Source organism: Leuresthes tenuis, unplaced genomic scaffold (assembly GCF_036924035.1).
Source record: "Leuresthes tenuis unplaced genomic scaffold, fLeuTen1.0.hap1 SCAF_1, whole genome shotgun sequence".
Lineage (NCBI taxonomy): Eukaryota > Metazoa > Chordata > Actinopteri > Atheriniformes > Atherinopsidae > Leuresthes > Leuresthes tenuis.
In genome coordinates, this window is record NW_027325355.1 from 7779876 (window position 1) to 7807828 (window position 27953).

The 27953-nt window shown below is 46.1% G+C and overlaps 1 protein-coding gene, 34 non-coding genes and 35 pseudogenes across 35 annotated transcripts in view; all 70 read right to left on the bottom strand.

Annotated features, from left to right (window-relative positions):
* Positions 1-27953, bottom strand: part of LOC140291582 (NLR family CARD domain-containing protein 3-like) — a 531700-nt gene that overhangs the window by 382938 nt on the left and 120809 nt on the right. The gene's annotated exons all lie outside the window — the stretch shown is intronic.
* On the bottom strand, positions 1027-1145 carry LOC140296404 (5S ribosomal RNA; annotated as a pseudogene).
* Positions 1414-1532, bottom strand: LOC140297818 (5S ribosomal RNA). Its single transcript, XR_011913519.1, has one exon. It is a non-coding gene; the product is annotated as a 5S ribosomal RNA (ribosomal RNA).
* Positions 1802-1920, bottom strand: LOC140299858 (5S ribosomal RNA; annotated as a pseudogene).
* On the bottom strand, positions 2191-2309 carry LOC140268060 (5S ribosomal RNA). The gene has a single exon (XR_011907519.1). It is a non-coding gene; the product is annotated as a 5S ribosomal RNA (ribosomal RNA).
* LOC140280468 (5S ribosomal RNA) lies at positions 2579-2697 on the bottom strand (annotated as a pseudogene).
* On the bottom strand, positions 2967-3085 carry LOC140266764 (5S ribosomal RNA). The gene has a single exon (XR_011907169.1). It is a non-coding gene; the product is annotated as a 5S ribosomal RNA (ribosomal RNA).
* On the bottom strand, positions 3355-3473 carry LOC140291851 (5S ribosomal RNA). Its single transcript, XR_011912492.1, has one exon. It is a non-coding gene; the product is annotated as a 5S ribosomal RNA (ribosomal RNA).
* LOC140293252 (5S ribosomal RNA) lies at positions 3743-3861 on the bottom strand (annotated as a pseudogene).
* LOC140269063 (5S ribosomal RNA) lies at positions 4131-4249 on the bottom strand (annotated as a pseudogene).
* On the bottom strand, positions 4516-4634 carry LOC140299908 (5S ribosomal RNA; annotated as a pseudogene).
* On the bottom strand, positions 4897-5015 carry LOC140299290 (5S ribosomal RNA; annotated as a pseudogene).
* On the bottom strand, positions 5285-5403 carry LOC140281085 (5S ribosomal RNA). The gene has a single exon (XR_011909737.1). It is a non-coding gene; the product is annotated as a 5S ribosomal RNA (ribosomal RNA).
* Positions 5673-5791, bottom strand: LOC140303680 (5S ribosomal RNA; annotated as a pseudogene).
* Positions 6061-6179, bottom strand: LOC140298773 (5S ribosomal RNA). The gene has a single exon (XR_011914389.1). It is a non-coding gene; the product is annotated as a 5S ribosomal RNA (ribosomal RNA).
* Positions 6449-6567, bottom strand: LOC140295811 (5S ribosomal RNA; annotated as a pseudogene).
* On the bottom strand, positions 6837-6955 carry LOC140299919 (5S ribosomal RNA; annotated as a pseudogene).
* On the bottom strand, positions 7225-7343 carry LOC140316883 (5S ribosomal RNA; annotated as a pseudogene).
* Positions 7606-7724, bottom strand: LOC140308653 (5S ribosomal RNA; annotated as a pseudogene).
* Positions 8332-8450, bottom strand: LOC140297577 (5S ribosomal RNA). Its single transcript, XR_011913300.1, has one exon. It is a non-coding gene; the product is annotated as a 5S ribosomal RNA (ribosomal RNA).
* On the bottom strand, positions 8719-8837 carry LOC140284252 (5S ribosomal RNA; annotated as a pseudogene).
* On the bottom strand, positions 9107-9225 carry LOC140296558 (5S ribosomal RNA; annotated as a pseudogene).
* On the bottom strand, positions 9495-9613 carry LOC140293482 (5S ribosomal RNA; annotated as a pseudogene).
* LOC140300394 (5S ribosomal RNA) lies at positions 9883-10001 on the bottom strand (annotated as a pseudogene).
* On the bottom strand, positions 10271-10389 carry LOC140302827 (5S ribosomal RNA; annotated as a pseudogene).
* Positions 10659-10777, bottom strand: LOC140297559 (5S ribosomal RNA). Its single transcript, XR_011913284.1, has one exon. It is a non-coding gene; the product is annotated as a 5S ribosomal RNA (ribosomal RNA).
* On the bottom strand, positions 11044-11162 carry LOC140313695 (5S ribosomal RNA; annotated as a pseudogene).
* LOC140297750 (5S ribosomal RNA) lies at positions 11432-11550 on the bottom strand. Its single transcript, XR_011913458.1, has one exon. It is a non-coding gene; the product is annotated as a 5S ribosomal RNA (ribosomal RNA).
* LOC140298966 (5S ribosomal RNA) lies at positions 11820-11938 on the bottom strand (annotated as a pseudogene).
* On the bottom strand, positions 12211-12329 carry LOC140291273 (5S ribosomal RNA). Its single transcript, XR_011912437.1, has one exon. It is a non-coding gene; the product is annotated as a 5S ribosomal RNA (ribosomal RNA).
* On the bottom strand, positions 12599-12717 carry LOC140297560 (5S ribosomal RNA). The gene has a single exon (XR_011913285.1). It is a non-coding gene; the product is annotated as a 5S ribosomal RNA (ribosomal RNA).
* LOC140311382 (5S ribosomal RNA) lies at positions 12987-13105 on the bottom strand. Its single transcript, XR_011916900.1, has one exon. It is a non-coding gene; the product is annotated as a 5S ribosomal RNA (ribosomal RNA).
* On the bottom strand, positions 13375-13493 carry LOC140299228 (5S ribosomal RNA). Its single transcript, XR_011914711.1, has one exon. It is a non-coding gene; the product is annotated as a 5S ribosomal RNA (ribosomal RNA).
* On the bottom strand, positions 13763-13881 carry LOC140299276 (5S ribosomal RNA; annotated as a pseudogene).
* Positions 14151-14269, bottom strand: LOC140296632 (5S ribosomal RNA; annotated as a pseudogene).
* LOC140311455 (5S ribosomal RNA) lies at positions 14543-14661 on the bottom strand. Its single transcript, XR_011916902.1, has one exon. It is a non-coding gene; the product is annotated as a 5S ribosomal RNA (ribosomal RNA).
* LOC140316373 (5S ribosomal RNA) lies at positions 14931-15049 on the bottom strand (annotated as a pseudogene).
* Positions 15319-15437, bottom strand: LOC140296806 (5S ribosomal RNA). The gene has a single exon (XR_011912999.1). It is a non-coding gene; the product is annotated as a 5S ribosomal RNA (ribosomal RNA).
* On the bottom strand, positions 15710-15828 carry LOC140311516 (5S ribosomal RNA). Its single transcript, XR_011916906.1, has one exon. It is a non-coding gene; the product is annotated as a 5S ribosomal RNA (ribosomal RNA).
* Positions 16098-16216, bottom strand: LOC140303155 (5S ribosomal RNA; annotated as a pseudogene).
* On the bottom strand, positions 16486-16604 carry LOC140305738 (5S ribosomal RNA; annotated as a pseudogene).
* On the bottom strand, positions 16874-16992 carry LOC140297604 (5S ribosomal RNA). The gene has a single exon (XR_011913325.1). It is a non-coding gene; the product is annotated as a 5S ribosomal RNA (ribosomal RNA).
* LOC140298786 (5S ribosomal RNA) lies at positions 17265-17383 on the bottom strand. Its single transcript, XR_011914395.1, has one exon. It is a non-coding gene; the product is annotated as a 5S ribosomal RNA (ribosomal RNA).
* On the bottom strand, positions 17654-17772 carry LOC140297434 (5S ribosomal RNA). Its single transcript, XR_011913169.1, has one exon. It is a non-coding gene; the product is annotated as a 5S ribosomal RNA (ribosomal RNA).
* On the bottom strand, positions 18042-18160 carry LOC140288961 (5S ribosomal RNA; annotated as a pseudogene).
* On the bottom strand, positions 18430-18548 carry LOC140311590 (5S ribosomal RNA). The gene has a single exon (XR_011916915.1). It is a non-coding gene; the product is annotated as a 5S ribosomal RNA (ribosomal RNA).
* Positions 18818-18936, bottom strand: LOC140298676 (5S ribosomal RNA). The gene has a single exon (XR_011914300.1). It is a non-coding gene; the product is annotated as a 5S ribosomal RNA (ribosomal RNA).
* Positions 19206-19324, bottom strand: LOC140289211 (5S ribosomal RNA; annotated as a pseudogene).
* LOC140298677 (5S ribosomal RNA) lies at positions 19594-19712 on the bottom strand. Its single transcript, XR_011914301.1, has one exon. It is a non-coding gene; the product is annotated as a 5S ribosomal RNA (ribosomal RNA).
* Positions 19982-20100, bottom strand: LOC140289212 (5S ribosomal RNA; annotated as a pseudogene).
* Positions 20370-20488, bottom strand: LOC140296441 (5S ribosomal RNA; annotated as a pseudogene).
* Positions 20758-20876, bottom strand: LOC140294626 (5S ribosomal RNA; annotated as a pseudogene).
* On the bottom strand, positions 21146-21264 carry LOC140285635 (5S ribosomal RNA). The gene has a single exon (XR_011910637.1). It is a non-coding gene; the product is annotated as a 5S ribosomal RNA (ribosomal RNA).
* Positions 21534-21652, bottom strand: LOC140288962 (5S ribosomal RNA; annotated as a pseudogene).
* On the bottom strand, positions 21922-22040 carry LOC140311645 (5S ribosomal RNA). The gene has a single exon (XR_011916918.1). It is a non-coding gene; the product is annotated as a 5S ribosomal RNA (ribosomal RNA).
* Positions 22310-22428, bottom strand: LOC140298919 (5S ribosomal RNA). Its single transcript, XR_011914515.1, has one exon. It is a non-coding gene; the product is annotated as a 5S ribosomal RNA (ribosomal RNA).
* Positions 22698-22816, bottom strand: LOC140289775 (5S ribosomal RNA; annotated as a pseudogene).
* On the bottom strand, positions 23086-23204 carry LOC140280171 (5S ribosomal RNA; annotated as a pseudogene).
* On the bottom strand, positions 23474-23592 carry LOC140286497 (5S ribosomal RNA). Its single transcript, XR_011911302.1, has one exon. It is a non-coding gene; the product is annotated as a 5S ribosomal RNA (ribosomal RNA).
* Positions 23862-23980, bottom strand: LOC140296818 (5S ribosomal RNA). The gene has a single exon (XR_011913000.1). It is a non-coding gene; the product is annotated as a 5S ribosomal RNA (ribosomal RNA).
* Positions 24253-24371, bottom strand: LOC140297096 (5S ribosomal RNA; annotated as a pseudogene).
* LOC140311696 (5S ribosomal RNA) lies at positions 24641-24759 on the bottom strand. Its single transcript, XR_011916921.1, has one exon. It is a non-coding gene; the product is annotated as a 5S ribosomal RNA (ribosomal RNA).
* Positions 25029-25147, bottom strand: LOC140300947 (5S ribosomal RNA). Its single transcript, XR_011914882.1, has one exon. It is a non-coding gene; the product is annotated as a 5S ribosomal RNA (ribosomal RNA).
* Positions 25417-25535, bottom strand: LOC140311753 (5S ribosomal RNA). Its single transcript, XR_011916929.1, has one exon. It is a non-coding gene; the product is annotated as a 5S ribosomal RNA (ribosomal RNA).
* On the bottom strand, positions 25805-25923 carry LOC140303161 (5S ribosomal RNA; annotated as a pseudogene).
* Positions 26193-26311, bottom strand: LOC140297620 (5S ribosomal RNA). The gene has a single exon (XR_011913339.1). It is a non-coding gene; the product is annotated as a 5S ribosomal RNA (ribosomal RNA).
* Positions 26581-26699, bottom strand: LOC140316129 (5S ribosomal RNA). The gene has a single exon (XR_011917314.1). It is a non-coding gene; the product is annotated as a 5S ribosomal RNA (ribosomal RNA).
* LOC140298787 (5S ribosomal RNA) lies at positions 26969-27087 on the bottom strand. The gene has a single exon (XR_011914396.1). It is a non-coding gene; the product is annotated as a 5S ribosomal RNA (ribosomal RNA).
* LOC140311804 (5S ribosomal RNA) lies at positions 27358-27476 on the bottom strand. The gene has a single exon (XR_011916932.1). It is a non-coding gene; the product is annotated as a 5S ribosomal RNA (ribosomal RNA).
* Positions 27746-27864, bottom strand: LOC140285844 (5S ribosomal RNA; annotated as a pseudogene).

Here is a 27953-nt window from a genome sequence, read left to right on the forward strand (position 1 = left end):
TCCTCAGTTTCAGTCGGGTTTGGAGACCACAGATGGAGAGGTGACTGCACTGTTTGGTCTGCCACTTATTGATAAAGTTAAAGTTCACAAAAAAAGAAACAATAACAGGAAGAAGTTCCCTGAAAGCAGCATCAGTGTTACAGGTTGTGAGTCCTGTGAACAAACTGACACAGTGTGATATTACAGATGTTTAAATCTCTCTTTTCTCATGTCGTCCTGCAGGTTCACAGCTGAAATCTGAAAACTAACACAAGAGGATGCCTTCATCCTGCTCACAGGGATGTAGAGGAGGTTTAAGCTCCTGCTCTGTTCATTCAGACTGAACTCTGCCTGTGTGCGGTCTCTCTTGACTCGCTAACAGTAAACGTGTCGTTAGCCAGTTAGCTAAGCATGTGTGCAACAGGAATGATTTAAGTTAAATAAAACAACTGAAAGGACGGTGATGTTACCATCCATCCCCCATGATTTCAGACGTTAACTCAACCCCAAACTTGGACAAACTCCTTCACCACAGTAATGCCTCTACATCCTGATGAGGGACATTAAAAACAAACGTTTCTAACAATTTCTATCTAAACTATAAATAATTGGAGGAATTTTTCAACAGTGACAGTTAAGGAGTGTCATCAGGTGAATGAGATCAGCTCAGGAATGAAAACACAGTTTACACTAAATACAGTCTGTGGTTTACACAAGCCTCAGTGAAAATAAATACAATTATTATTCAGAATATCTTGGTGGTTTACATTGTTGCACATATTTTCAACACAGTCATCATGTGCTATGAAAAGCTGAATGTCAGAAATAAACTGAAATGATGGAGAGTATTCATAAGAGCAACTGGACTTCTTTTTTGATCTTGAAGACGTTGAATTTTGATGGGACAGCAGCTTCCTCTTTGGTTTTTGTAGAGAAGTACAGTAGAACAACCGGATTTAAACGAGTACTAACCAGGCCCGACCCTGCTTAACTTCACAGGGTGATCAGAAATTGCAACAAAAGACAGGTGGTGCAGATAAGAGAAAAAGCTTACAGCACCTGGTATTCCCAAGCCGTCTGCCATCCAAGTACTAACCAGGCCCAACCCTGCTTGGCTTCTGAGATCAGACGAGGTTGGGCATATTCAGGGTGGTGTGGCCTTAAGTAACAATATCTGTGACAAATGTGCATTATATAGGTACTGGAATCATACATTTCCTCTATGCAACCAGATAATTGCCGAGAAAGGCTGACTTGTAGTGGGCACATCTTTTCCCTGATGTGATCATTCTCTCCAGCTGAAACTGAGACTCTCAGATCACTTGGTGTCTGCCAACAAAGCAGCAGCAGCTGAAGATGAACAACTTACTCATGTGTCACAGGGTGATCAGACGTTGCAACAAAAAACATGCAGGGGGTAGTGAGAAGAGAAAAAGCTTACAGCACCTGGTATTCCAAAGCAGTCTCCCATCCAAGTACTAACCAGGCCCAACCCTGCTTGGCTTCCAAGATCAGACGAGGTCGGGTATTTTCAGGGTGGTGTGGCCGTAAGCAACAATGTCTGTAACAAATGTGCATTATATAGGTACTGGAATCATACAGTTCCTCTATGTAACCAGATAATTGCCGAGAAAGGCTAACTTGTAGTGGGCACATCTTCTTCCCTGTCGTGATTATTATCTGCAGTTGAAACTGAGAATGTCAGATCACTTCGTGTCTGCCAACAAAGCAGCAGCAGCTGAAGATGACCAACTTCCTCGTGTGTCACAGGGTGATCAGACGTTTCAAAAAAAGACATGCAGGTGGTAGAGAGAAGAGAAAAAGCTTACAGCACCTGGTATTCCCAAGCGGTCTCCCATCCAAGTACTAACCAGGCCAAACCCCGCTTGGCTTCCGAGATCAGACGAGGTCGGGCATGTTCAGGGTGGTGTGGCAGTAAGCAACAATATCTGTGAACAAATGTGCATTATATAGGTACTGGAATCATACGGTTACTCTATGTAACCAGATAATTGCAGAGAAAGGCTGATATGTAGTGGGCACATCTTCATCCCTGATGTGATTATTACCTTCAGTTGAAACTGAGACTCTCAGATCACTTCGTGTCTGCCAACAAAGCAGCAGCAGCTGAAGATGACCAACTTCCTCATGTGTCACAGGGTCATCAGACGTTGCAACAAAAGACATACAGGTGCTAGAGAGAAGAGAAAAAGCTTACAGCACCTGGTATTCCCAAGCAGTCTCCCATTCAAGTACTAACCAGGCCCAACCCCGCTTGGCTTCCGAGATCAGACGAGGTCGGGTATTTTCAGGGTGGTGTGGCCGTAAGCAACAATGTCTGTAACAAATGTGCATTATATAGGTACTGGAATCATACAGTTCCTCTATGTAACCAGATAATTGCCAAGAAAGGCTGATATGTAGTGGGCACATCTTCATCCTTGATGTGATTATTACCTGCAGTTGAAACTGAGACTCTCAGATCACTTCGTGTCTGCCAACAAAGCAACAGCAGCTGAAGATGACCAACTTCCTCATGTGTCACAGGGTGATCAGACGTTGCAACAAAAGACATGCAGGTGGTAGAGAGAAGAGAAAAAGCTTACAGCACCTGGTATTCCTAAGCAGTCTCCCATCCAAGTACTAACTAGGCCCAACCCTGCTTGGCTTCCGAGATCAGACGACGTCGGGCATATTCAGGGTGGTGTGGCCGTAAGCAACAATATCTGTGAACAATGTGCATTATATAGGTACTGGAATCATACGGTTACTCTATGTAACCAGATAATTGCCGAGAAAGGCTGATATGTAGTGGGCACATCTTCATCCCTGATGTGATTATTACCTTCAGTTGAAACTGAGACTCTCAGATCACTTCGTGTCTGCCAACAAAGCAGCAGCAGCTGAAGATGACCAACTTCCTCATGTGTCACAGGGTGATCAGACATTGCAACAAAAGACATGCAGATGGTAGAGAGAAGAGAAAAAGCTTACAGCACCTGGTATTCCCAAGTAGTCTCCCATCCAAGTACTAACCAGGCCCAACCCTGCTTGGCTTCCAAGATCAGACGAGGTTGGGTATATTCAGGGTGGTGTGGCCGTAAGCAACAATGTCTGTAACAAATGTGCATTATATAGGTACTGGAATAATACAGTTCGTCTATTTAACCAGATAATTGCTGAGAAAGGCTGATGCGTATTGGGCAGATCTTCTTCCCTGTCGTGATTATTCTCTCCAGCGGAAACTGAGACTCTCAGATCACTTCGTGTCTGCCAACAAAGCAGCAGCAGCTGAAGATGACCAACTTACTCATGTGTCACATGGTGATCAGACGTTGCAACAAAAGACATGCAGGTGGTAGAGAGAAGAGAAAAAGCTTACAGCACCTGGTATTCCCAAGCGGTCTCCCATCCAAGTACTAACCAGGCCCGACCCTGCTTGGCTTCCGAGATCAGATGAGGTCGGGCATATTCAGGGTGGTGTGGCCGTAAGCAACAATATCTGTGAACAATGTGCATTATATCGGTACTGGAATCATACAGTTCCTCTATGTAACCAGATAATTGCCGAGAAAGAATGATATGTAGTGGGCACATCTTCATCCCTGATGTGATTATTACTTGCAGTTGAAACTGAGACTCTCAGATCACTTCGTGTCTGCCAACAAAGCAGCAGCAGCTGAAGATGACCAACTTCCTCATGTGTCACAGGGTGATCAGACGTTGCAACAAAAGACATGCATGTGGTAGAGAGAAGAGAAAAAGCTTACAGCACCTGGTATTCCCAAGCGGTCTCCCATCCAAGTAATAACCAGGCCCAACCTTGCTTGGCTTCCGAGATCAGACGAGGGTGGGCATATTCAGGGTGGTGTGGCTGTAATCAACAATGTCTGTCACAAATATGCATTATATAGGTACTGGAATCATACGGTTACTCTATGTAACCAGATAATTGCAGAGAAAGGCTGATATGTAGTGGGCACATTTTCATCCCTGATGCGATTATTACCTGCAGTTGAAACTGAGACTCTCAGATCACTTCGTGTCTGCCAACAAAGCAGCAGCAGCTGAAGATGACCAACTTCCTCATGTGTCACAGGGTGATCAGACGTTGCAACAAAAGACATGCATGTGGTAGAGAGAAGAGAAAAAGCTTACAGCACCTGGTATTCCAAAGCAGTCTCCCATCCAAGTAGAAACCAGGCCCAACCCTGCTTGGCTTCCGAGATCAGACGAGGTCAGGCATATTCAGGGTGGTGTGGCCGTAAGCAACAATATCTGTGAACAATGTGCATTATATAGGTACTGGAATCATACGGTTACTGTATGTAACCAGATAATTACAGAGAAAGGCTGATATGTAGTGGGCACATCTTCTTCCCTGACGTGATTATTATCTGCAGTTGAAACTTAGATTCTCAGATCACTTCGTGTCTGCCAACAAAGCAGCAGCTGAAGATGACCAACTTCCTCATGTGTCACAGGGTGATCAGACGTTGCAACAAAAGACATGTAGGTGGTAGAGAGAAGAGAAAAAGCTTACAACACCTGGTATTCCCAAGCGGTCTCCCATCCAAGTAATAACCAGGCCCAACCTTGCTTGGTTTCCGAGATCAGACGAGGTCGGGCATATTCAGGGTGGTGTGGCTGTAAGCAACAATGTCTGTCACAAATGTGCATTATATAGGTACTGGAATCATACGGTTACACTATGTAACCAGATAATTGCCGAGAAAGGCTGATATGTAGTGGGCACATCTTCATCCCTGATGTGATTATTATCTGCAGTTGAAACTGAGACTCTCAGATCACTTCGTGTCTGCCAACAAAGCAGCAGCAGCTGAAGATGACCAACTTCGTCATGTGTCACAGGGTGATCAGACGTTGCAACAAAAGACATGCAGGTGGTAGAGAAAAAGCTTACAGCACCTGGTATTCCAAAGCAGTCTCCCATCCAAGTACTAACCAGGCCCAACCCTGCTTGGCTTCCAAGATCAGACGAGGTCGGGCATATTCAGGGTGGTGTGGCCGTAAGCAACAATGTCTTTGACAAATGTGCATTATATAAGTACTGGAATCATACAGTTCCTCTATGTAACCAGATAATTGCCGAGAAAGGCTGATGCGTATTGGGCACATCTTCTTCCCTGTCGTGATTATACTCTACAGCGGAAACTGAGACTCTCCGATCACTTCGTGTCTGCCAACATAGCAGCAGCAGCTGAAGATGACCAACTTCCTCATGTGTCACATGGTGATCAGACGTTGCAACAAAAGACATGCAGGTGGTAGAGAGAAGAGAAAAAGCATACAGCACCTGGTATTCCCAAGCGGTCTCCCATCGAAGTACTAACCAGGTCCAACCCTGCTTGGCTTCCGAGACCAGACGAGGTCGGGCATATTCAGGGTGGTGTGGCCGTAAGCAACAATGTCTGTGACAAATGTGCATTATATCGGTACTGGAATCATACAGTTCCTCTATGTAACCAGATAATTGCCGAGAAAGGCTAACTTGTAGTGGGCACATCTTCTTCCCTGACGTGATTATTATCTGCAGTTGAAACTGAGACTCTCAGATCACTTCGTGTCTGCCAACAAAGCAGCAGCAGCTGAAGATGACCAACTTCCTCATGTGTCACAGGGTCATCAGACGTTGCAACAAAAGACATGCAGGTGGTAGAGAGAAGAGGAAAAGCTTACAGCACCTGGTATTCCCAAGTAGTCTCCCATCCAAGTACTAACCAGGCCCAACCCTGCTTGGCTTCTTAGATCAGATGAGGTCGGGCATGTTCAGGGTGGTGTGGCCGTAAGCAACAATGTCGGTCACAAATGTGCATTATATAGGTACTGGAATCATACAGTTCCTCTATGTAACCAGATAATTGCCGAGAAAGGCTAACTTGTAGTGGGCACATCTTCTTCCCTGACGTGATTATTATCTGCAGTTGAAACTGAGACTCTCAGATCACTTCGTGTCTGCCAACAAAGCAGCAGCAGCTGAAGATGACCAACTTCCTCATGTGTCACAGGGTGATCAGACGTTGCAACAAAAGACATGCAGGTGGTAGAGAGAAGAGGAAAAGCTTACAGCACCTGGTATTCCCAAGTAGTCTCCCATCCAAGTACTAACCAGGCCCAACCCTGCTTGGCTTCTTAGATCAGATGAGGTCAGGCATGTTCAGGGTGGTGTGGCCGTAAGCAACAATGTCAGTCACAAATGTGCATTATATAGGTACTGGAATCATACAGTTCCTCTATGTAACCAGATAATTGCCGAGAAAGAATGATATGTAGTGGGCACATCTTCATCCCTGATGTGATTATTACTTGCAGTTGAAACTGAGACTCTCAGATCACTTCGTGTCTGCCAACAAAGCAGCAGCAGCTGAAGATGACCAACTTCCTCATGTGTCACAGGGTGATCAGACGTTGCAACAAAAGACATGCATGTGGTAGAGAGAAGAGAAAAAGCTTACAGCACCTGGTATTCCCAAGCGGTCTCCCATCCAAGTAATAACCAGGCCCAACCTTGCTTGGCTTCCGAAATCAGACGAGGGTGGGCATATTCAGGGTGGTGTGGCTGTAATCAACAATGTCTGTCACAAATGTGCATTATATAGGTACTGGAATCATACGGTTACTCTATGTAACCAGATAATTGCAGAGAAAGGCTGATATGTAGTGGGCAAATCTTCATCCCTGATGTGATTATTACCTGCAGTTGAAACTGAGACTCTCAGATCACTTCGTGTCTGCCAACAATCCAGCAGCTGCTGAAGATGACCAACTTCCTCATGTGTCACAGGGTGATCAGACGTTGCAACAAAAGACATGCAGGTGGTAGAGAGAAGAGAAAAAGCTTACAGCACCTGGTATTCCCAAGCAGTCTCCCATCCAAGTACTAACCAAGCCCAACCCTGCTTGGCTTCCGAGATCAGACAAAGTCGGGTATATTCAGGGTGGTGTGGCCGTAAGCAACAATGTCTGTAACAAATGTGCATTATATAGGTACTGGAATCATACAGTTCCTCTATGTAACCAGATAATTGCCAAGAAAGGCTGATATGTAGTGGGCACATCTTCATCCTTGATGTGATTATTACCTGCAGTTGAAACTGAGACTCTCAGATCACTTCGTGTCTGCCAACAAAGCAGCAGCAGCTGAAGATGACCAACTTCCTCATGTGTCACAGGGTGATCAGACGTTGCAACAAAAGACATGCATGTGGTAGAGAGAAGAGAAAAAGCTTACAGCACCTGGTATTCCAAAGCAGTCTCCCATCCAAGTAATAACCAGGCCCAACCTTGCTTGGTTTCCGAGATCAGACGAGGTCGGGTATATTAAGGGTGGTGTGGCTGTAAGCAACAATGTCTGTCACAAATGTGCATTATATAGGTACTGGAATCATACGGTTACACTATGTAACCAGATAATTGCCGAGAAAGGCTGATATGTAGTGGGCACATCTTCATCCCTGATGTGATTATTATCTGCAGTTGAAACTGAGACTCTCAGATCACTTCGTGTCTGCCAACAAAGCAGCAGCAGCTGAAGATGACCAACTTCCTCATGTGTCACAGGGTGATCAGACGTTGCAACAAAAGACATGCAGGTGGTAGAGAAAAAGCTTACAGCACCTGGTATTCCAAAGCAGTCTCCCATCCAAGTACTAACCAGGCCCAACCCTGCTTGGCTTCCCAGATCAGACGAGGTCGGGCATATTCAGGGTGGTGTGGCCGTAAGCAACAATATCTGTGAACAATGTGCATTATATAGGTACTGGAATCATACGGTTACTCTATGTAACCAGATAATTGCAGAGAAAGGCTGATATGTAGTGGGCACATCTTCTTCCCTGATGTGAATATTACCTGCAGTTGAAACTGAGACTCTCCGATCACTTCGTGTCTGCCAACAATCCAGCAGCTGCTGAAGATGACCAACTTCCTCATGTGTCACAGGGTGATCAGACGTTGCAACAAAAAACATGCAGGGGGTAGTGAGAAGAGAAAAAGCTTAAAGCACCTGGTATTCCGAAGATCAGACGAGGTTGGGCATGTTCAGGGTGGTGTGGCCGTAAGCAACAATATCTGTGAACAATGTGCATTATATAGGTACTGGAATCATACGGTTCCTCTATGTAACCAGATAATTGCTGAGAAAGGCTGATGCGTATTAGGCACATCTTCTTCCCTGTCGTGATTATTCTCTCCAGCGGAAACTGAGACTCTTAGATCACTTCGTGTCTGCCAACAAAGCAGCAGCAGCTGAAGATGACCAACTTCCTCATGTGTCACAGGGTGATCAGACGTTGCAACAAAAGACATGCAGGTGGTAGAGAGAAGAGAAAAAGCTCACAGCACCTGGTGTTCCCAAGTAGTCTCCCACCCAAGTACTAACCAGGCCCAACCCTGCTTGGCTTCCGAGATCAGACGAGGTCGGGCATGTTCAGGGTGGTTTGGCCGTAAGCGACAATGTCTGTCACAAATGTGCATTATATAGGTACTGGAATCATAGAGTTCCTCTATGTAACCAGATAATTGCCAAGAAAGGCTGATATGTAGTGGGCATATCTTCATCCTTGATGTGATTACTACCTGTAGTTGAAACTGAGACTCTAAGATCACTTTTGTCTGCCAACAAAGCAGCAGCAGCTGAAGATGACCAACTTCCTCATGTGTCACAGGGTGATCAGACTTTGCAACAAAAGACATGTAGGTGGTAGAGAGAAGAGAAAAAGCTTACAGCACCTGGTATTCCCAAGCGGTCTCCCATCCAACTACTAACCAGGCCCAACCCTGCTTGGCTTCCTAGATCCGATGACGTCGGGCATGTTCAGGGTGGTGTGGCCGTAAGCAACAATGTTGGTCACAAATGTGCATTATATAGGTACTGGAATCATACAGTTCCTCTATGTAACCAGATAATTGCCGAGAAAGGCTGATATGTAGTGGGCACATCTTCATCCCTGATGTGATTATTACCTGCAGTTGAAACTGAGACTCTCAGATCACTTCGTGTCTGCCAACAAAGCAGCAGCAGCTGAAGATGACCAACTTCCTCATGTGTCACAGGGTGATCAGACGTTGCAACAAAAGACATGCATGTGGTAGAGAGAAGAGAAAAAGCTTACAGCACCTGGTATTCCCAAGCGGTCTCCCATCCAAGTAATAACCAGGCCCCACCTGGCTTGGCTTCCGAGATCAGACGAGGGTGGGCATATTCAGGGTGGTGTGGCTGTAATCAACAATGTCTGTCACAAATGTGCATTATATAGGTACTGGAATCATACGGTTACTCTATGTAACCAGATAATTGCCGAGAAAGGCTGATATGTAGTGGGCACATCTTCATCCCTGATGTGATTATGATCTGCAGTTGAAACTGAGTCTCTCAGATCACTTCGTGTCTGCCAACAAAGCAGCAGCAGCTGAAGATGACCAACTTCCTCATGTGTCACAGGGTGATCAGACGTTGCAACAAAAGACATGTAGGTGGTAGAGAGAAGAGAAAAAGCTTACAGGACCTGGTATTCCCAAGCGGTCTCCCATCCAACTACTAACCAGGCCCAACCCTGCTTGGCTTCCTAGATCCGATGACGTCGGGCATGTTCAGGGTGGTGTGGCCGTAAGCAACAATGTCGGTCACAAATGTGCATTATATAGGTACTGGAATCATACAGTTCCTCTATGTAACCAGATAATTGCCGAGAAAGGCTGATATGTAGTGGGCACATCTTCATCCCTGATGTGATTATTACCTGCAGTTGAAACTGAGACTCTCAGATCACTTCGTGTCTGCCAACAAAGCAGCAGCAGCTGAAGATGACCAACTTCCTCATGTGTCACAGGGTGATCAGACGTTGCAACAAAAGACATGCATATGGTAGAGAGAAGAGAAAAAGCTTACAGCACCTGGTATTCCCAAGTGGTCTCCCATCCAAGTAATAACCAGGCCCAACCTTGCTTGGCTTCCGAGATCAGACGAGGTCGGGCATATTCAGGGTGGTGTGGCTGTAAGTATCAATGTCTGTCACAAATGTGCATTATATAGGTACTGGAATCATAAGGTTCCTCTATGTAACCAGATAATTGCCAAGAAAGGCTGATATGTAGTGGGCACATCTTCATCCTTGATGTGATTATTACCTGCAGTTGAAACTGAGACTCTCAGATCACTTCGTGTCTGCCAACAAAGCAACAGCAGCTGAAGATGACCAACTTCCTCATGTGTCACAGGGTGATCAGACGTTGCAACAAAAGACATGCAGGTGGTAGAGAGAAGAGAAAAAGCTTACAGCACCTGGTATTCCCAAGTAGTCTCCCATCCAAGTACTAACCAGGCCCAACCCTGCTTGGCTTCCTGGATCAGACGAGGTCGGGTATATTCAGGGTGGTGTGGCCGTAAGCAACAATATCTGTGAACAATGTGCATTATATAGGTACTGGAATCATACGGTTACTCTATGTAACCAGATAATTGCCGAGAAAGGCTGATATGTAGTGGGCAAATCTTCATCCCTGATTTGATTATTACCTGCAGTTGAAACTGAGAATCTCAGATCACTTCGTGTCTGCCAACAAAGCAGCAGCAGCTGAAGATGACCAACTTCCTCATGTGTCACAGGGTGATCAGACGTCTCAACAAAAGACATGCAGGTGGTAGAGAGAAGAGAAAAAGTTTACAGCACCTGGTATTCCCAAGCGGTCTCCCGTCCAAGTACTAACCAGGCCCAACCCTGCTTGGCTTCCGAGATCAGACGAGGTCGGGCATATTCAGGGTGGTGTGGCCGTAAGCAACAATGTCTGTCACAAATGTGCATTATATAGGTACTGGAATCATACGGTTCCTCTATGTAACCAGATAATTGCAGAGAAAGGCTAACTTGTAGTGGGCACATCTTCTTCCCTGATGTGATTATTACCTGCAGTTGAAACTGAGACTCTCAGATCACTTCGTGTCTGCCAACAAAGCAGCAGCTGAAGATGACCAACTTCCTCATGTGTCACAAGGTGATCAGACGTTGCAACAAAAGACATGCAGGTGGTAGAGAGAAGAGAAAAAGCTTACAGCACCTGGTATTCCCAAGTAGTCTCCCATTCAAGTACTAACCAGGCCCAACCCTGCTTGGCTTCCTGGATCAGACGAGGTCGGGTATATTCAGGGTGGTGTGGCCGTAAGCAACAATGTGTTTGACAAATGTGCATTATAGAGGTACTGGAATCATACGGTTACTCTATGTAACCAGATAATTGCAGAGAAAGGCTGATATGTAGTGGGCACATCTTCATCCCTGATGTGATTATTACCTGCAGTTGAAACTGAGAATCTCAGATCACTTCGTGTCTGCCAACAAAGCGGCAGTAGCTGAAGAAGACCAACTTCCTCATGTGTCACAGGGTGATCAGACGTCTCAACAAAAGACATGCAGGTGGTAGAGAGAAGAGAAAAAGTTTACAGCACCTGGTATTCCCAAGCGGTCTCCCGTCCAAGTACTAACCAGGCCCAACCCTGCTTGGCTTCCGAGATCAGACGAGGTCGGGCATGTTCAGGGTGGTGTGGCCGTAAGCAACAATGTCTGTGACAAATGTGCATTATATAGGTACTGGAATCATACAGTTCCTCGATGTAACCAGATAATTGCCGAGAAAGGCTAACTTGTAGTGGGCACATCTTCATCCCTGATGTGATTATTATCTGCAGTTGAAACTTAGAATCTCAGATCACTTCGTGTCTGCCAACAAAGCAGCAGCAGCTGAAGATGACCAACTTCCTCATGTGTCACAGGGTGATCAGACGTTGCAACAAAAGACATGCAGGTGGTAGAGAGAAGAGAGAAAGCTTACAGCACCTGGTATTCCCAAGCGGTCTCCCATTCAAATACTAACCAGGCCCAACCCTGCTTGGCTTCCTGGATCAGACGAGGTCGGGTATATTCAGGGTGGTATGGCCGTAAGCAACAATATCTGTGAACAATGTGCATTATATAGGTACTGGAATCATACTGTTCCTCGATGTAACCAGATAATTGCCGAGAAAGGCTGATATGTAGTTTGCACATCTTCATCCCTGATGTGATTATTACCTGCAGTTGAAACTGAGAATCTCAGATCACTTCGTGTCTGCCAACAATGCAGCAGCAGCAGCTGAAGATGACCAACTTCCTCATGTGTCACAAGGTGATCAGACGTTGCAACAAAAGACATGCAGGTGGTAGAGAGAAGAGAAAAAGCTTACAGCACCTGGTATTCCCAAGCAGTCTCCCATCCAAGTACTAACCAGGCCCAACCCTGCTTGGCTTCCGAGATCAGACGAGGTCGGGCATATTCAGGGTGGTGTGGCCATAAGCAACAATGTCTGTCACAAATATGCATTATATAGGTACTGGAATCATACTGTTCCTCGATGTAACCAGATAATTGCCGAGAAAGGCTGATATGTAGTGGGCATATCTTCATCCCTGATGTGATTATTATCTGTAGTTGAAACTGAGACTCTCAGATCACTTCGTGTCTGCCAACAAAGCGGCAGCAGCTGAAGATGACCAACTTCCTCATGTGTCACAGGGTGATCAGACGTCTCAACAAAAGACATGCAGGTGGTAGAGAGAAGAGAAAAAGTTTACAGCACCTGGTATTCCCAAGCGGTCTCCCGTCCAAGTACTAACCAGGCCCAACCCTGCTTGGCTTCCGAGATCAGACGAGGTCGGGCATATTCAGGGTGGTGTGGCCGTAAGCAACAATGTCTGTCACAAATGTGCATTATATAGGTACTGGAATCATACTGTTCCTCGATGTAACCAGATAATTGCCGAGAAAGGCTAACTTGTAGTGGGCACATCTTCATCCCTGATGTGATTATTATCTGTAGTTGAAACTGAGAATCTCAGATCACTTCGTGTCTGCCAACAAAGCAGCAGCAGCTGAAGATGACCAACTTCCTCATGTGTCACAGGGTGATCAGACGTCTCAACAAAAGACATGCAGGTGGTAGAGAGAAGAGAAAAAGCTTACAGCACCTGGTATTCCCAAGCAGTCTCCCATCCAAGTACTAACCAGGCCCAACCCTGCTTGGCTTCCGAGATCAGACGAGGTCGGGCATATTCAGGGTGGTGTGGCCGTAAGCAACAATATCTGTGAACAATGTGCATTATATAGGTACTGGAATCATACGGTTCCTCGATGTAACCAGATAATTGCTGAGAAAGGCTAACTTGTAGTGGGCACATCTTCATCCCTGATGTGATTATTATCTGTAGTTGAAACTGAGACTCTCAGATCACTTCTTGTCTGCCAACAATGCAGCAGCAGCTGAAGATGACCAACTTCCTCATGTGTCACAGGGTGATCAGACGTTGCAACAAAAGACATGCAGGTGGTAGAGAGAAGAGAAAAAGCTTACAGCACCTGGTATTCCCAAGGGGTCTCCCATCCAAGTACTAACCAGGCCCAACCCTGCTTGGCTTCCGAGATCAGACGAGGTCGGGCATGTTCAGGGTGGTTTGGCCGTAAGCAACAATGTCTGTGACAAATGTGCATTACATAGGTACTGGAATCATACAGTTCCTCGATGTAACCAGATAATTGCCGAGAAAGGCTAACTTGTAGTGGGCACATCTTCTTCCCTGACGTGATTATTATCTGCAGTTGAAACTGAGACTCTCAGATCACTTCGTGTCTGCCAACAAAGCAGCAGCAGCTGAAGATGACCAACTTCCTCATGTGTCACAGGGTGATCAGACGTTGCAACAAAAGACATGCAGGTGGTAGAGAGAAGAGAAAAAGCTTACAGCACCTGGTATTCCCAAGCGGTCTCCCATCCAAGTACTAACCAGGCCCAACCCTGCTTCGCTTCCTGGATCAGACTAGGTCAGGTATATTCAGGGTGGTATGGCCGTAAGCAACAATATCTGTGAACAATGTGCATTATATAGGTACTGGAATCATACGGTTCCTCTATGTAACCAGATAATTGCAGAGAAAGGCTGATATGTAGTGGGCACATCTTGATCCCTGATGTGATTATTATCTGCAGATGAAACTGAGAATCTCAGATCACTTCGTGTCTGCCAACAAAGCAGCAGCAGCTGAAGATGACCAACTTCCTCATGTGTCACAGGGTGATCAGACGTTGCAACAAAAGACATGCAGGTGGTAGAGAGAAGAGAAAAAGCTTACAGCACCTGGTATTCCCAAGTAGTTTCCCATTCAAGTACTAACCCGGCCTAACCCTGCTTGGCTTTCTGGATCAGACGAGGTCGGGCATATTCAGGGTGGTGGGGCCGTAAGCAACAATGTCGTTCACAAATGTGCATTATATAGGTACTGGAATCATACAGTTACTCAATGTAACCAGATAATTGCCGAGAAAGGCTGATATGTAGTGGGCACATCTTCATCACTGATGTGATTATTATCTGTAGTTGAAACTGAGACTCTCAGATCACTTCGTGTCTGCCAACAATGCAGCAGCAGCAGCTGAAGATGACCAACTTCCTCATGTGTCACAGGGCGATCAGACGTTGCAACAAAAGACATGCAGGTGGTAGAGAGAAGAGAAAAAAGCTTACAGCACCTGGTATTCCCAAGCAGTCTCCCATCCAAGTACTAACCAGGCCCAACCCTGCTTGGCTTCCGAGATCAGACGAGGTCGGGCATATTCAGGGTGGTGTGGCCGTAAGCAACAATATCTGTGAACAATGTGCATTATATAGGTACTGGAATCATACGGTTACTCTATGTAACCAGATAATTGCCGAGAAAGGCTAACTTGTAGTGGGCACATCTTCATCCCTGATGTGATTATTACCTGCAGTTGAAACTGAGACTCTTAGATCACTTCGTGTCTGCCAACAAAGCAGCAGCAGCTGAAGATGACCAACTTCCTCATGTGTCACAGGGTGATCAGACGTTGCAACAAAAGACATGCAGGTGGTAGAGAGAAGAGAAAAAGCTTACAGCACCTAGTATTCCCAAGCAGTCTCCGATCCAAGTACTAACCAGGCTCAACCCTGCTTGGCTTCCGAGATCAGACGAGGTCGGGCATATTCAGGGTGGTGTGGCCGTAAGCAACAATATCTGTGAACAATGTGCATTATATAGGTACTGGAATCATACGGTTACTCTATGTAACCAGATAATTGCAGAGAAAGGCTGATATGTAGTGGGCACATCTTCATCCCTGATGTGATTATTACCTGCAGTTGAAACTGAGACTCTCAGATCACTTCGTGTCTGCCAACAAAGCAGCAGCAGCTGAAGATGACCAACTTCCTCATGTGTCACAGGGTGATCAGACGTTGCAACTAAAGACATGCAGGTGGTAGAGAGAAGAGAAAAAGCTTACAGCACCTGGTATTCCCAAGCAGTCTCCCATCCAAGTACTAAACAGGCCCAACCCTGCTTGGCTTCCGAGATCAGACGAGGTCGGGCATGTTCAGGGTGGTGTGGCCGTAAGCAACAATGTCTGTCACAAATGTGCATTATATAGGTACTGGAATCATACAGTTCCTCGATGTAACCAGATAATTGCCGAGAAAGGCTAACTTGTAGTGGGCACATCTTTATCACTGATGTGATTATTATCTGTAGTTGAAACTGAGACTCTCAGATTACTTCGTGTCTGCCAACAAAGCAGCAGCAGCATCTGAAGATGACCAACTTCCTCATGTGTCACAGGGTGATCAGACGTTGCAACAAAAGACATGCAGGTGGTAGAGAGAAGAGAAAAAGCTTACAGCACCTGGTATTCCCAAGCAGTCTCCCATCCAAGTACTAACCAGGCCCAACCCTGCTTGGCTTCCGAGATCAGACGAGGTCGGGCATATTCAGGGTGGTGTGGCCGTAAGCAACAATATCTGTGAACAATGTGCATTATATAGGTACTGGAATCATACGGTTACTCCATGTAACCAGATAATTGCCGAGAAAGGCTAACTTGTAGTGGGCACATCTTCATCCCTGATGTGATTATTACCTGAAGTTGAAACTGAGACTCTTAGATCACTTCGTGTCTGCCAACAAAGCAGCAGCAGCTGAAGATGACCAACTTCCTCATGTGTCACAGGGTGATCAGACGTTGCAACAAAAGACATGCAGGTGGTAGAGAGAAGAGAAAAAGCTTACAGCACCTAGTATTCCCAAGCAGTCTCCCATCCAAGTACTAACCAGGCTCAACCCTGCTTGGCTTCCGAGATCAGACGAGGTCGGGTATATTCAGGGTGGTGGGGCCGTAAGCAACAATATCTGTGAACAATGTGCATTATATAGGTACTGGAATCATACGGTTACTCCATGTAACCAGATAATTGCCGAGAAAGGCTGATATGTAGTGGGCACATCTTCATCCCTGATGTGATTATTACCTGCAGTTGAAACTGAGACTCTCAGATCACTTCGTGTCTGCCAACAAAGCAGCAGCAGCTGAAGATGACCAACTTCCTCATGTGTCACAGGGTGATCAGACGTTGCAACAAAAGACATGCAGGTGGTAGAGAGAAGAGAAAAAGCTTGCAGCACCTGGTATTCCCAAGCTGTCTCCCATCCAAGTACTAACCAGGCCCAACCCTGCTTGGCTTCCGAGATCAGACGAGGTCAGGCATATTCAGGGTGGTGTGGCCGTAAGCATCAATATCTGTGACAAATGTGCATTATATCGGTACTGGAATCATACAGTTCCTCTATGTAACCAGATAATTGCCGAGAAAGGCTAACTTGTAGTGGGCACATCTTCTTCCCTGACGTGATTATTATCTGCAGTTGAAACTGAGACTCTCAGATCACTTCGTGTCTGCCAACAAAGCAGCAGCAGCTGAAGATGACCAACTTCCTCATGTGTCACAGGGTTATCAGACGTTGCAACAAAAGACATGCAGGTGGTCGAGAGAAGAGAAAAAGCTTACAGCACCTGGTATTCCCAAGGGGTCTCCCGTCCAAATACTAACCAGGCCCAACCCTGCTTGGCTTCCGAGATCAGACGAGGTCGGGCATATTCAGGGTGGTGTGGCCGTAAGCAACAATATCTGTGAACAATGTGCATTATATAGGTACTGGAATCATACGGTTACTCTATGTAACCAGATAATTGCAGAGAAAGGCTGATATGTAGTGGGCACATCTTCATCCCTGATGTGATTATTACCTGCAGTTGAGACTGAGACTCTTAGATCACTTCGTGTCTGCCAACAAAGCAGCAGCAGCAGCTGAAGATGACCAACTTCCTCATGTGTCACAGGGTGATCAGACGTTGCAACAAAAGACATGCAGGTGGTAGAGAGAAGAGAAAAAGCTTACAGCACCTGGTACTCCCAAGCGGTCTCCCATCCAAGTACTAACCAAGCCCAACCCTGCTCGGCTTCCGAGATCAGACGAGGTCGGGCATATTCAGGGTGGTGTGGCCGTAAGCAACAATATCTGTGAACAATGTGCATTATATAGGTACTGGAATAATACGGTTACTCTATGTAACCAGATAATTGCAGAGAAAGGCTAACTTGTAGTGGGCACATCTTCATCACTGATGTGATTATTATCTGTAGTTGAAACTGAGACTCTCAGATCACTTCGTGTCTGCCAACAAAGCAGCAGCAGCTGAAGATGACCAACTTCCTCATGTGTCACAGGGCGATCAGACGTTGCAACAAAAGACATGCAGGTGGTAGAGAGAAGAGAAAAAAGCTAACAGCACCTGGTATTCCCAAGCAGTCTCCCATCCAAGTACTAACCAGGCCCAACCCTGCTTGGCTTCCGAGATCAGACGAGGTCGGGCATATTCAGGGTGGTGTGGCCGTAAGCAACAATATCTGTGAACAATGTGCATTATATAGGTACTGGAATCATACGGTTACTCTATGTAACCAGATAATTGCAGAGAAAGGCTTATATGTAGTGGGCACATCTTCATCCCTGATGTGATTATTACCTGCAGTTGAAACTGAGACTCTTAGATCACTTCGTGTCTGCCAACAAAGCAGCAGCAGCTGAAGATGACCAACTTCCTCATGTGTCACAGGGTGATCAGACGTTGCAACTAAAGACATGCAGGTGCTACAGAGAAGAGAAAAACCTTACAGCACTTGGTATTCCCAAGCTGTCTCCCATCCAAGTACTAACCAGGCCCAACCCTGCTTGGCTTCCGAGATCAGACGAGGTTGGGTATATTCAGGGTGGTGTGGCCGTAAGCATCAATATCTGTGACAAATGTGCATTATATCGGTACTGGAATCATACAGTTCCTCTATGTAACCAGATAATTGCCGAGAAAGGCTAACTTGTAGTGGGCACATCTTCTTCCCTGACGTGTTTATTTTCTGCAGTTGAAACTGAGACTCTCAGATCACTTCGTGTCTGCCAACAAAGCAGCAGCAGCTGAAGATGACCAACTTCCTCATGTGTCACAGGGTGATCAGACGTTGCAACAAAAGACATGCAGGTGGTAGAGAGAAGAGAAAAAGCTTACAGCACCTGGTATTCCCAAGCAGTCTCCCATCCAAGTACTAACCAGGCCCAACCCTGCTTGGCTTCCGAGATCAGACGAGGTCGGGCATATTCAGGGTGGTGTGGCCGTAAGCAACAATGTCTGTGAACAATGTGCATTATATAGGTACTGGTATCATACGGTTACTCTTTGTAACCAGATAATTGCCGAGAAAGGCTGATATGTAGTGGGCACATCTTCATCCCTGATGTAATTATTACCTGCAGTTGAAACTGAGACTCTCAAATCACTTCGTGTCTGCCAACAAAGCAGCAGCAGCTGAAGATGACCAACTTCCTCATGTGTCACAGGGTGATCAGACGTTGCAACTAAAGACATGCAGGTGGTAGAGAGAAGAGAAAAAGCTTACAGCACCTGGTATTCCCAAGTAGTCTCCCATCCAAGTACTAAACAGGCCCAACCCAGCTTGGCTTCCGAGATCAGACGAGGTCGGGCATGTTCAGGGTGGTGTGGCCGTAAGCAACAATGTCTGTCACAAATGTGCATTATATAGGTACTGGAATCATACAGTTCCTCTATGTAACCAGATAATTGCCGAGATAGGCTGATATGTAGTGGGCACATCTTAATCCCTGATGTGATTATTACCTGCAGTTGAAACTGAGACTCTCAGATCACTTCGTGTCTGCCAACAAAGCAGCAGCAGCTGAAGATGACCAACTTCCTCATGTGTCACAGGGTGATCAGACGTTGCAACAAAAGACATGCAGGTGGTAGAGAGAAGAGAAAAAGCTTACAGCACCTGCTATTCCCAAGTAGTCTCCCATCCAAGTACTAACCAGGCCCAACCCTTCATGGCTTCCGAGATCAGACGAGGTCGGGCATGTTCAGGGTGGTGTGGCCGTAAGTAACAACGTCTGTGACAAATCTGCATTACATAGGTACTGGAATCATACAGTTCCTCGATGTAACCAGATAATTGCCGAGAAAGGCTGATATGTAGTGGGCACATCTTCATCCCTGATGTAATTATTACCTGCAGTTGAAACTGAGACTCTCAAATCACTTCGTGTCTGCCAACAAAGCAGCAGCAGCTGAAGATGACCAACTTCCTCATGTGTCACAGGGTGATCAGACGTTGCAACTAAAGACATGCAGGTGGTAGAGAGAAGAGAAAAAGCTTACAGCACCTGGTATTCCCAAGTAGTCTCCCATCCAAGTACTAAACAGGCCCAACCCAGCTTGGCTTCCGAGATCAGACGAGGTCGGGCATGTTCAGGGTGGTGTGGCCGTAAGCAACAATGTCTGTCACAAATGTGCATTATATAGGTACTGGAATCATACAGTTCCTCTATGTAACCAGATAATTGCCGAGATAGGCTGATATGTAGTGGGCACATCTTAATCCCTGATGTGATTATTACCTGCAGTTGAAACTGAGACTCTCAGATCACTTCGTGTCTGCCAACAAAGCAGCAGCAGCTGAAGATGACCAACTTCCTCATGTGTCACAGGGTGATCAGACGTTGCAACAAAAGACATGCAGGTGGTAGAGAGAAGAGAAAAAGCTTACAGCACCTGCTATTCCCAAGTAGTCTCCCATCCAAGTACTAACCAGGCCCAACCCTTCATGGCTTCCGAGATCAGACGAGGTCGGGCATGTTCAGGGTGGTGTGGCCGTAAGTAACAACGTCTGTGACAAATCTGCATTACATAGGTACTGGAATCATACAGTTCCTCGATGTAACCAGATAATTGCCGAGAAAGGCTAACTTGTAGTGGGCACATCTTCATCCCTGATGTGATTATTATCTGCAGTTGAAACTGAGACTCTCAGATCACTTTGTGTCTGCCAACAAAGCAGCAGCAGCTGAAGATGACCAACTTCCTCATGTGTCACAGGGTGATCAGACGTTGCAACAAAAGACATGCAGGTGGTAGAGAGAAGAGAAAAAGCTTACAGCACCTGGTATTCCCAAGTAGTCTCCCATTCAAGTACTAACCCGGCCAAATCCTGCTTGGCTTTCTGGATCAGACTAGGTCAGGTATATTCAGGGTGGTATGGCCGTAAGCAACAATATCTGTGAACAATGTGCATTATATAGGTACTGGAATCATACGGTTACTCTATGTAACCAGATAATTGCAGAGAAAGGCTGATATGTAGTGGGCACATCTTGATCCCTGATGTGATAATTATCTGCAGATGAAACTGAGAATCTCAGATCACTTCGTGTCTGCCAACAAAGCAGCAGCAGCTGAAGATGACCAACTTCCTCATGTGTCACAGGGTGATCAGACGTTGCAACAAAAGACATGCAGGTGGTAGAGAGAAGAGAAAAAGCTTACAGCACCTGGTATTCCCAAGTAGTCTCCCATTCAAGTACTAACCCGGCCAAACCCTGCTTGGCTTTCTGGATCAGACGAGGTCGGGCATATTCAGGGTGGTGTGGCCGTAAGCAAAAATATCTGTGAACAATGTGCATTATATAGGTACTGGATTCATACGGTTACTCTATGTAACCAGATAATTGCCGAGAAAGGCTGATATGTAGTGGGCACATCTTAATCCCTGATGTGATTATTACCTGCAGTTGAAACTGAGACTCTCAGATCACTTCGTGTCTGCCAACAAAGCAGCAGCAGCTGAAGATGACCAACTTCCTCATGTGTCACAGGGTGATCAGACGTTGCAACAAAAGACATGCAGGTGGTAGAGAGAAGAGAAAAAGCTTGCAGCACCTGGTATTCCCAAGCGGTCTCCCATCCAAGTACTAACCAGGCCCAACCCTGCTTGGCTTCCGAGATCAGACGAGGTCGGGCATATTCAGGGTGGTGTGGCCGTAAGCAACAATATCTGTGAACAATGTGCATTATATAGGGACTGGAATCATACGGTTACTCTATGTAACCAGATAATTGCCGAGAAAGGCTGATATGTAGTGGGCACATCTTAATCCCTGATGTGATTATGACCTGCAGTTGAAACTGAGACTCTCAGATCACTTCGTGTCTGCCAACAAAGCAGCAGCAGCTGAAGATGTCCAACTTCCTCATGTGTCACAGGGTGATCAGACGTTGCAACTAAAGACATGCAGGTGCTACAGAGAAGAGAAAAACCTTACAGCACTTGGTATTCCCAAGCTGTCTCCCATCCAAGTACTAACCAGGCCCAACCCTGCTTGGCTTCCGAGATCAGACGAGGTTGGGTATATTCAGGGTGGTGTGGCCGTAAGCATCAATATCTGTGACAAATGTGCATTATATCGGTACTGGAATCATACAGTTCCTCTATGTAACCAGATAATTGCCGAGAAAGGCTAACTTGTAGTGGGCACATCTTCTTCCCTGACGTGTTTATTTTCTGCAGTTGAAACTGAGACTCTCAGATCACTTCGTGTCTGCCAACAAAGCAGCAGCAGCTGAAGATGACCAACTTCCTCATGTGTCACAGGGTGATCAGACGTTGCAACAAAAGACATGCAGGTGGTAGAGAGAAGAGAAAAAGCTTACAGCACCTGGTATTCCCAAGCAGTCTCCCATCCAAGTACTAACCAGGCCCAACCCTGCTTGGCTTCCGAGATCAGACGAGGTCGGGCATATTCAGGGTGGTGTGGCCGTAAGCAACAATGTCTGTGAACAATGTGCATTATATAGGTACTGGTATCATACGGTTACTCTTTGTAACCAGATAATTGCCGAGAAAGGCTGATATGTAGTGGGCACATCTTCATCCCTGATGTAATTATTACCTGCAGTTGAAACTGAGACTCTCAAATCACTTCGTGTCTGCCAACAAAGCAGCAGCAGCTGAAGATGACCAACTTCCTCATGTGTCACAGGGTGATCAGACGTTGCAACTAAAGACATGCAGGTGGTAGAGAGAAGAGAAAAAGCTTACAGCACCTGGTATTCCCAAGCAGTCTCCCATCCAAGTACTAAACAGGCCCAACCCAGCTTGGCTTCCGAGATCAGACGAGGTCGGGCATGTTCAGGGTGGTGTGGCCGTAAGCAACAATGTCTGTCACAAATGTGCATTATATAGGTACTGGAATCATACAGTTCCTCTATGTAACCAGATAATTGCCGAGATAGGCTAATATGTAGTGGGCACATCTTAATCCCTGATGTGATTATGACCTGCAGTTGAAACTGAGACTCTCAGATCACTTCGTGTCTGCCAACAAAGCAGCAGCAGCTGAAGATGACCAACTTCCTCATGTGTCACAGGGTGATCAGACGTTGCAACAAAAGACATGCAGGTGGTAGAGAGAAGAGGAAAAGCTTACAGCACCTGGTATTCCCAAACAGTCTCCCATCCAAGTACTAACCAGGCCCAACCCTTCATGGATTCCGAGATCAGACGAGGTCGGGCATGTTCAGGGTGGTGTGGCCGTAAGTAACAACGTCTGTGACAAATCTGCATTACATAGGTACTGGAATCATACAGTTCCTCGATGTAACCAGATAATTGCCGAGAAAGGCTAACTTGTAGTGGGCACATCTTCTTCCCTGACGTGATTATTATCTGCAGTTGAAACTGAGACTCTCAGATCACTTTGTGTCTGCCAACAAAGCAGCAGCAGCTGAAGATGACCAACTTCCTCATGTGTCACAGGGTGATCAGACGTTGCAACAAAAGACATGCAGGTGGTAGAGAGAAGAGAAAAAGCTTACAGCACCTGGTATTCCCAAGTAGTCTCCCATTCAAGTACTAACCAGGCCCAACCCTGCTTGGCTTCCTGGATCAGACTAGGTCAGGTATATTCAGGGTGGTATGGCCGTAAGCAACAATATCTGTGAACAATGTGCATTATATAGGTACTGGAATCATACGGTTCCTCTATGTAACCAGATAATTGCAGAGAAAGGCTAACTTGTAGTGGGCACATCTTCTTCCCTGACGTGATTATTATCTGCAGTTGAAACTGAGACTCTCAGATCACTTTGTGTCTGCCAACAAAGCAGCAGCAGCTGAAGATGACCAACTTCCTCATGTGTCACAGGGTGATCAGACGTTGCAACAAAAGACATGCAGGTGGTAGAGAGAAGACAAAAAGCTTACAGCACCTGGTATTCCCAAGGGGTCTCCCGTCCAAGTACTAACCAGGCCCAACCCTGCTTGGCTTCCGAGACCAGACGAGGTCGGGCATATTCAGGGTGGTGTGGCCGTATGCAACAATATCTGTGAACAATGTGCATTATATAGGTACTGGAATCATACGGTTACTCTATGTAACCAGATAATTGCCGAGAAAGGCTGATATGTAGTGGGCACATCTTCATCCCTGATGTGATTATTACCTGCAGTTGAAACTGAGACTCTCAGATCACTTCGTGTCTGCCAACAAAGCAGCAGCAGCTGAAGATGACCAACTTCCTCATGTGTCACAGGGTGATCAGACGTTGCAACTAAAGACATGCAGGTGGTAGACAGAAGAGAAAAAGCTTACAGCACCTGGTATTCCCAAGCAGTCTCCCATCCAAGTACTAAACAGGCCCAACCCTGCTTGGCTTCCGAGATCAGACGAGGTCGGGCATGTTCAGGGTGGTGTGGCCGTAAGCAACAATGTCTGTCACAAATGTGCATTATATAGGTACTGGAATCATACAGTTCCTCGATGTAACCAGATAATTGCCGAGAAAGGCTAACTTGTAGTGGGCACATCTTTATCACTGATGTGATTATTATCTGTAGTTGAAACTGAGACTCTCAGATTACTTCGTGTCTGCCAACAAAGCAGCAGCAGCAGCTGAAGATGACCAACTTCCTCATGTGTCACAGGGTGATCAGACGTTGCAACAAAAGACATGCAGGTGGTAGAGAGAAGAGAAAAAGCTTACAGCACCTAGCATTCCCAAGCGGTCTCCCATCCAAGTACTAACCAGGCCCAACCCTGCTTGGCTTACGAGATCATATGAGGTCAGGCATTTTCAGGGTGGTGTGGCCGTAAGCAACAATATCTGTGAACAATGTGCATTATATAGGTACTGGAATCATACGGTTACACTATGTAACCAGGTAATTGCAGAGAAAGGCTGATATGTAGTGGGCACATCTTCATCCCTGATGTGATTATTACCTGCAGTTGAAACTGAGACTCTCAGATCACTTCGTGTCTGCCAACAAAGCAGCAGCAGCTGAAGATGACCAACTTCCTCATGTGTCACAGGGTGATCAGACGTTGCAACAAAAGACATGCAGGTGGTAGAGAGAAGAGAAAAAGCTTACAGCACCTGGTATTCCCAAGCAGTCTCCCATCCAAGTACTAACCAGGCCCAACCCTGCTTGGCTTCCGAGATCAGACGAGGTCGGGCATATTCAGGGTGGTGTGGCCGTAAGCAACAATATCTGTGAACAATGTGCATTATATAGGTACTGGAATCATACGGTTACTCCATGTAACCAGATAATTGCCGAGAAAGGCTGATATGTAGTGGGCACATCTTCATCCCTGATGTGATTATTACCTGCAGTTGAAACTGAGACTCTCAGATCACTTCGTGTCTGCCAACAAAGCAGCAGCAGCTGAAGATGACCAACTTCCTCATGTGTCACAGGGTGATCAGACGTTGCAACAAAAGACATGCAGGTGGTAGAGAGAAGAGAAAAAGCTTACAGCACCTGGTATTCCCAAGCGGTCTCCCATCCAAGTACTAACCAGGACCAACCCTGCTTGGCTTCCGAGATCAGACGAGGTCGGGTATATTCAGGGTGGTGTGGCCGTAAGCATCAATATCTGTGACAAATGTGCATTATATCGGTACTGGAATCATACAGTTCCTCTATGTAACCAGATAATTGCCGAGAAAGGCTAACTTGTAGTGGGCACATCTTCTTCCCTGATGTGATTATTATCTGTAGTTGAAACTGAGACTCTCAGATTACTTCGTGTCTGCCAACAAAGCAGCAGCAGCTGAAGATGACCAACTTCCTCATGTGTCACAGGGTGATCAGACGTTGCAACAAAAGACATGCAGGTGGTAGAGAGAAGAGAAAAAGCTTACAGCACCTGGTATTCCCAAGCAGTCTCCCATCCAAGTACTAACCAGGCCCAACCCTGCTTGGCTTCCGAGATCAGACGAGGTCGGGCATATTCAGGGTGGTGTGGCCGTAAGCAACAATATCTGTGAACAATGTGCATTATATAGGTACTGGAATCATACGGTTACTCCATGTAACCAGATAATTGCCGAGAAAGGCTAACTTGTAGTGGGCACATCTTCATCCCTGATGTGATTATTACCTGAAGTTGAAACTGAGACTCTTAGATCACTTCGTGTCTGCCAACAAAGCAGCAGCAGCTGAAGATGACCAACTTCCTCATGTGTCACAGGGTGATCAGACGTTGCAACAAAAGACATGCAGGTGGTAGAGAGAAGAGAAAAAGCTTACAGCACCTAGTATTCCCAAGCAGTCTCCCATCCAAGTACTAACCAGGCTCAACCCTGCTTGGCTTCCGAGATCAGACGAGGTCGGGTATATTCAGGGTGGTGGGGCCGTAAGCAACAATATCTGTGAACAATGTGCATTATATAGGTACTGGAATCATACGGTTACTCCATGTAACCAGATAATTGCCGAGAAAGGCTGATATGTAGTGGGCACATCTTCATCCCTGATGTGATTATTACCTGCAGTTGAAACTGAGACTCTCAGATCACTTCGTGTCTGCCAACAAAGCAGCAGCAGCTGAAGATGACCAACTTCCTCATGTGTCACAGGGTGATCAGACGTTGCAACAAAAGACATGCAGGTGGTAGAGAGAAGAGAAAAAGCTTGCAGCACCTGGTATTCCCAAGCGGTCTCCCATCCAAGTACTAACCAGGCCCAACCCTGCTTGGCTTCCGAGATCAGACGAGGTCAGGCATATTCAGGGTGGTGTGGCCGTAAGCATCAATATCTGTGACAAATGTGCATTATATCGGTACTGGAATCATACAGTTCCTCTATGTAACCAGATAATTGCCGAGAAAGGCTAACTTGTAGTGGGCACATCTTCTTCCCTGACGTGATTATTATCTGCAGTTGAAACTGAGACTCTCAGATCACTTCGTGTCTGCCAACAAAGCAGCAGCAGCTGAAGATGACCAACTTAGTCATGTGTCACAGGGTTATCAGACGTTGCAACAAAAGACATGCAGGTGGTAGAGAGAAGAGAAAAAGCTTACAGCACCTGGTATTCCCAAGGGGTCTCCCGTCCAAGTACTAACCAGGCCCAACCCTGCTTGGCTTCCGAGATCAGACGAGGTCGGGCATATTCAGGGTGGTGTGGCCGTAAGCAACAATATCTGTGAACAATGTGCATTATATAGGTACTGGAATCATACGGTTACTCTATGTAACCAGATAATTGCAGAGAAAGGCTGATATGTAGTGGGCACATCTTCATCCCTGATGTGATTATTACCTGCAGTTGAGACTGAGACTCTTAGATCACTTCGTGTCTGCCAACAAAGCAGCAGCAGCTGAAGATGACCAACTTAGTCATGTGTCACAGGGTTATCAGACGTTGCAACAAAAGACATGCAGGTGGTAGAGAGAAGAGAAAAAGCTTACAGCACCTGGTACTCCCAAGCGGTCTCCCATCCAAGTACTAACCAAGCCCAACCCTGCTCGGCTTCCGAGATCAGACGAGGTCGGGCATATTCAGGGTGGTGTGGCCGTAAGCAACAATATCTGTGAACAATGTGCATTATATAGGTACTGGAATAATACGGTTACTCTATGTAACCAGATAATTGCAGAGAAAGGCTAACTTGTAGTGGGCACATCTTCATCACTGATGTGATTATTATCTGTAGTTGAAACTGAGACTCTCAGATCACTTCGTGTCTGCCAACAAAGCAGCAGCAGCTGAAGATGACCAACTTCCTCATGTGTCACAGGGCGATCAGACGTTGCAACAAAAGACATGCAGGTGGTAGAGAGAAGAGAAAAAAGCTTACAGCACCTGGTATTCCCAAGCAGTCTCCCATCCAAGTACTAACCAGGCCCAACCCTGCTTGGCTTCCGAGATCAGACGAGGTCGGGCATATTCAGGGTGGTGTGGCCGTAAGCAACAATATCTGTGAACAATGTGCATTATATAGGGACTGGAATCATACGGTTACTCTATGTAACCAGATAATTGCCGAGAAAGGCTGATATGTAGTGGGCACATCTTAATCCCTGATGTGATTATGACCTGCAGTTGAAACTGAGACTCTCAGATCACTTCGTGTCTGCCAACAAAGCAGCAGCAGCTGAAGATGTCCAACTTCCTCATGTGTCACAGGGTGATCAGACGTTGCAACTAAAGACATGCAGGTGGTAGAGAGAAGAGAAAAACCTTACGGCACTTGGTATTCCCAAGCTGTCTCCCATCCAAGTACTAACCAGGCCCAACCCTGCTTGGCTTCCGAGATCAGACGAGGTTGGGTATATTCAGGGTGGTGTGGCCGTAAGCATCAATATCTGTGACAAATGTGCATTATATCGGTACTGGAATCATACAGTTCCTCTATGTAACCAGATAATTGCCGAGAAAGGCTAACT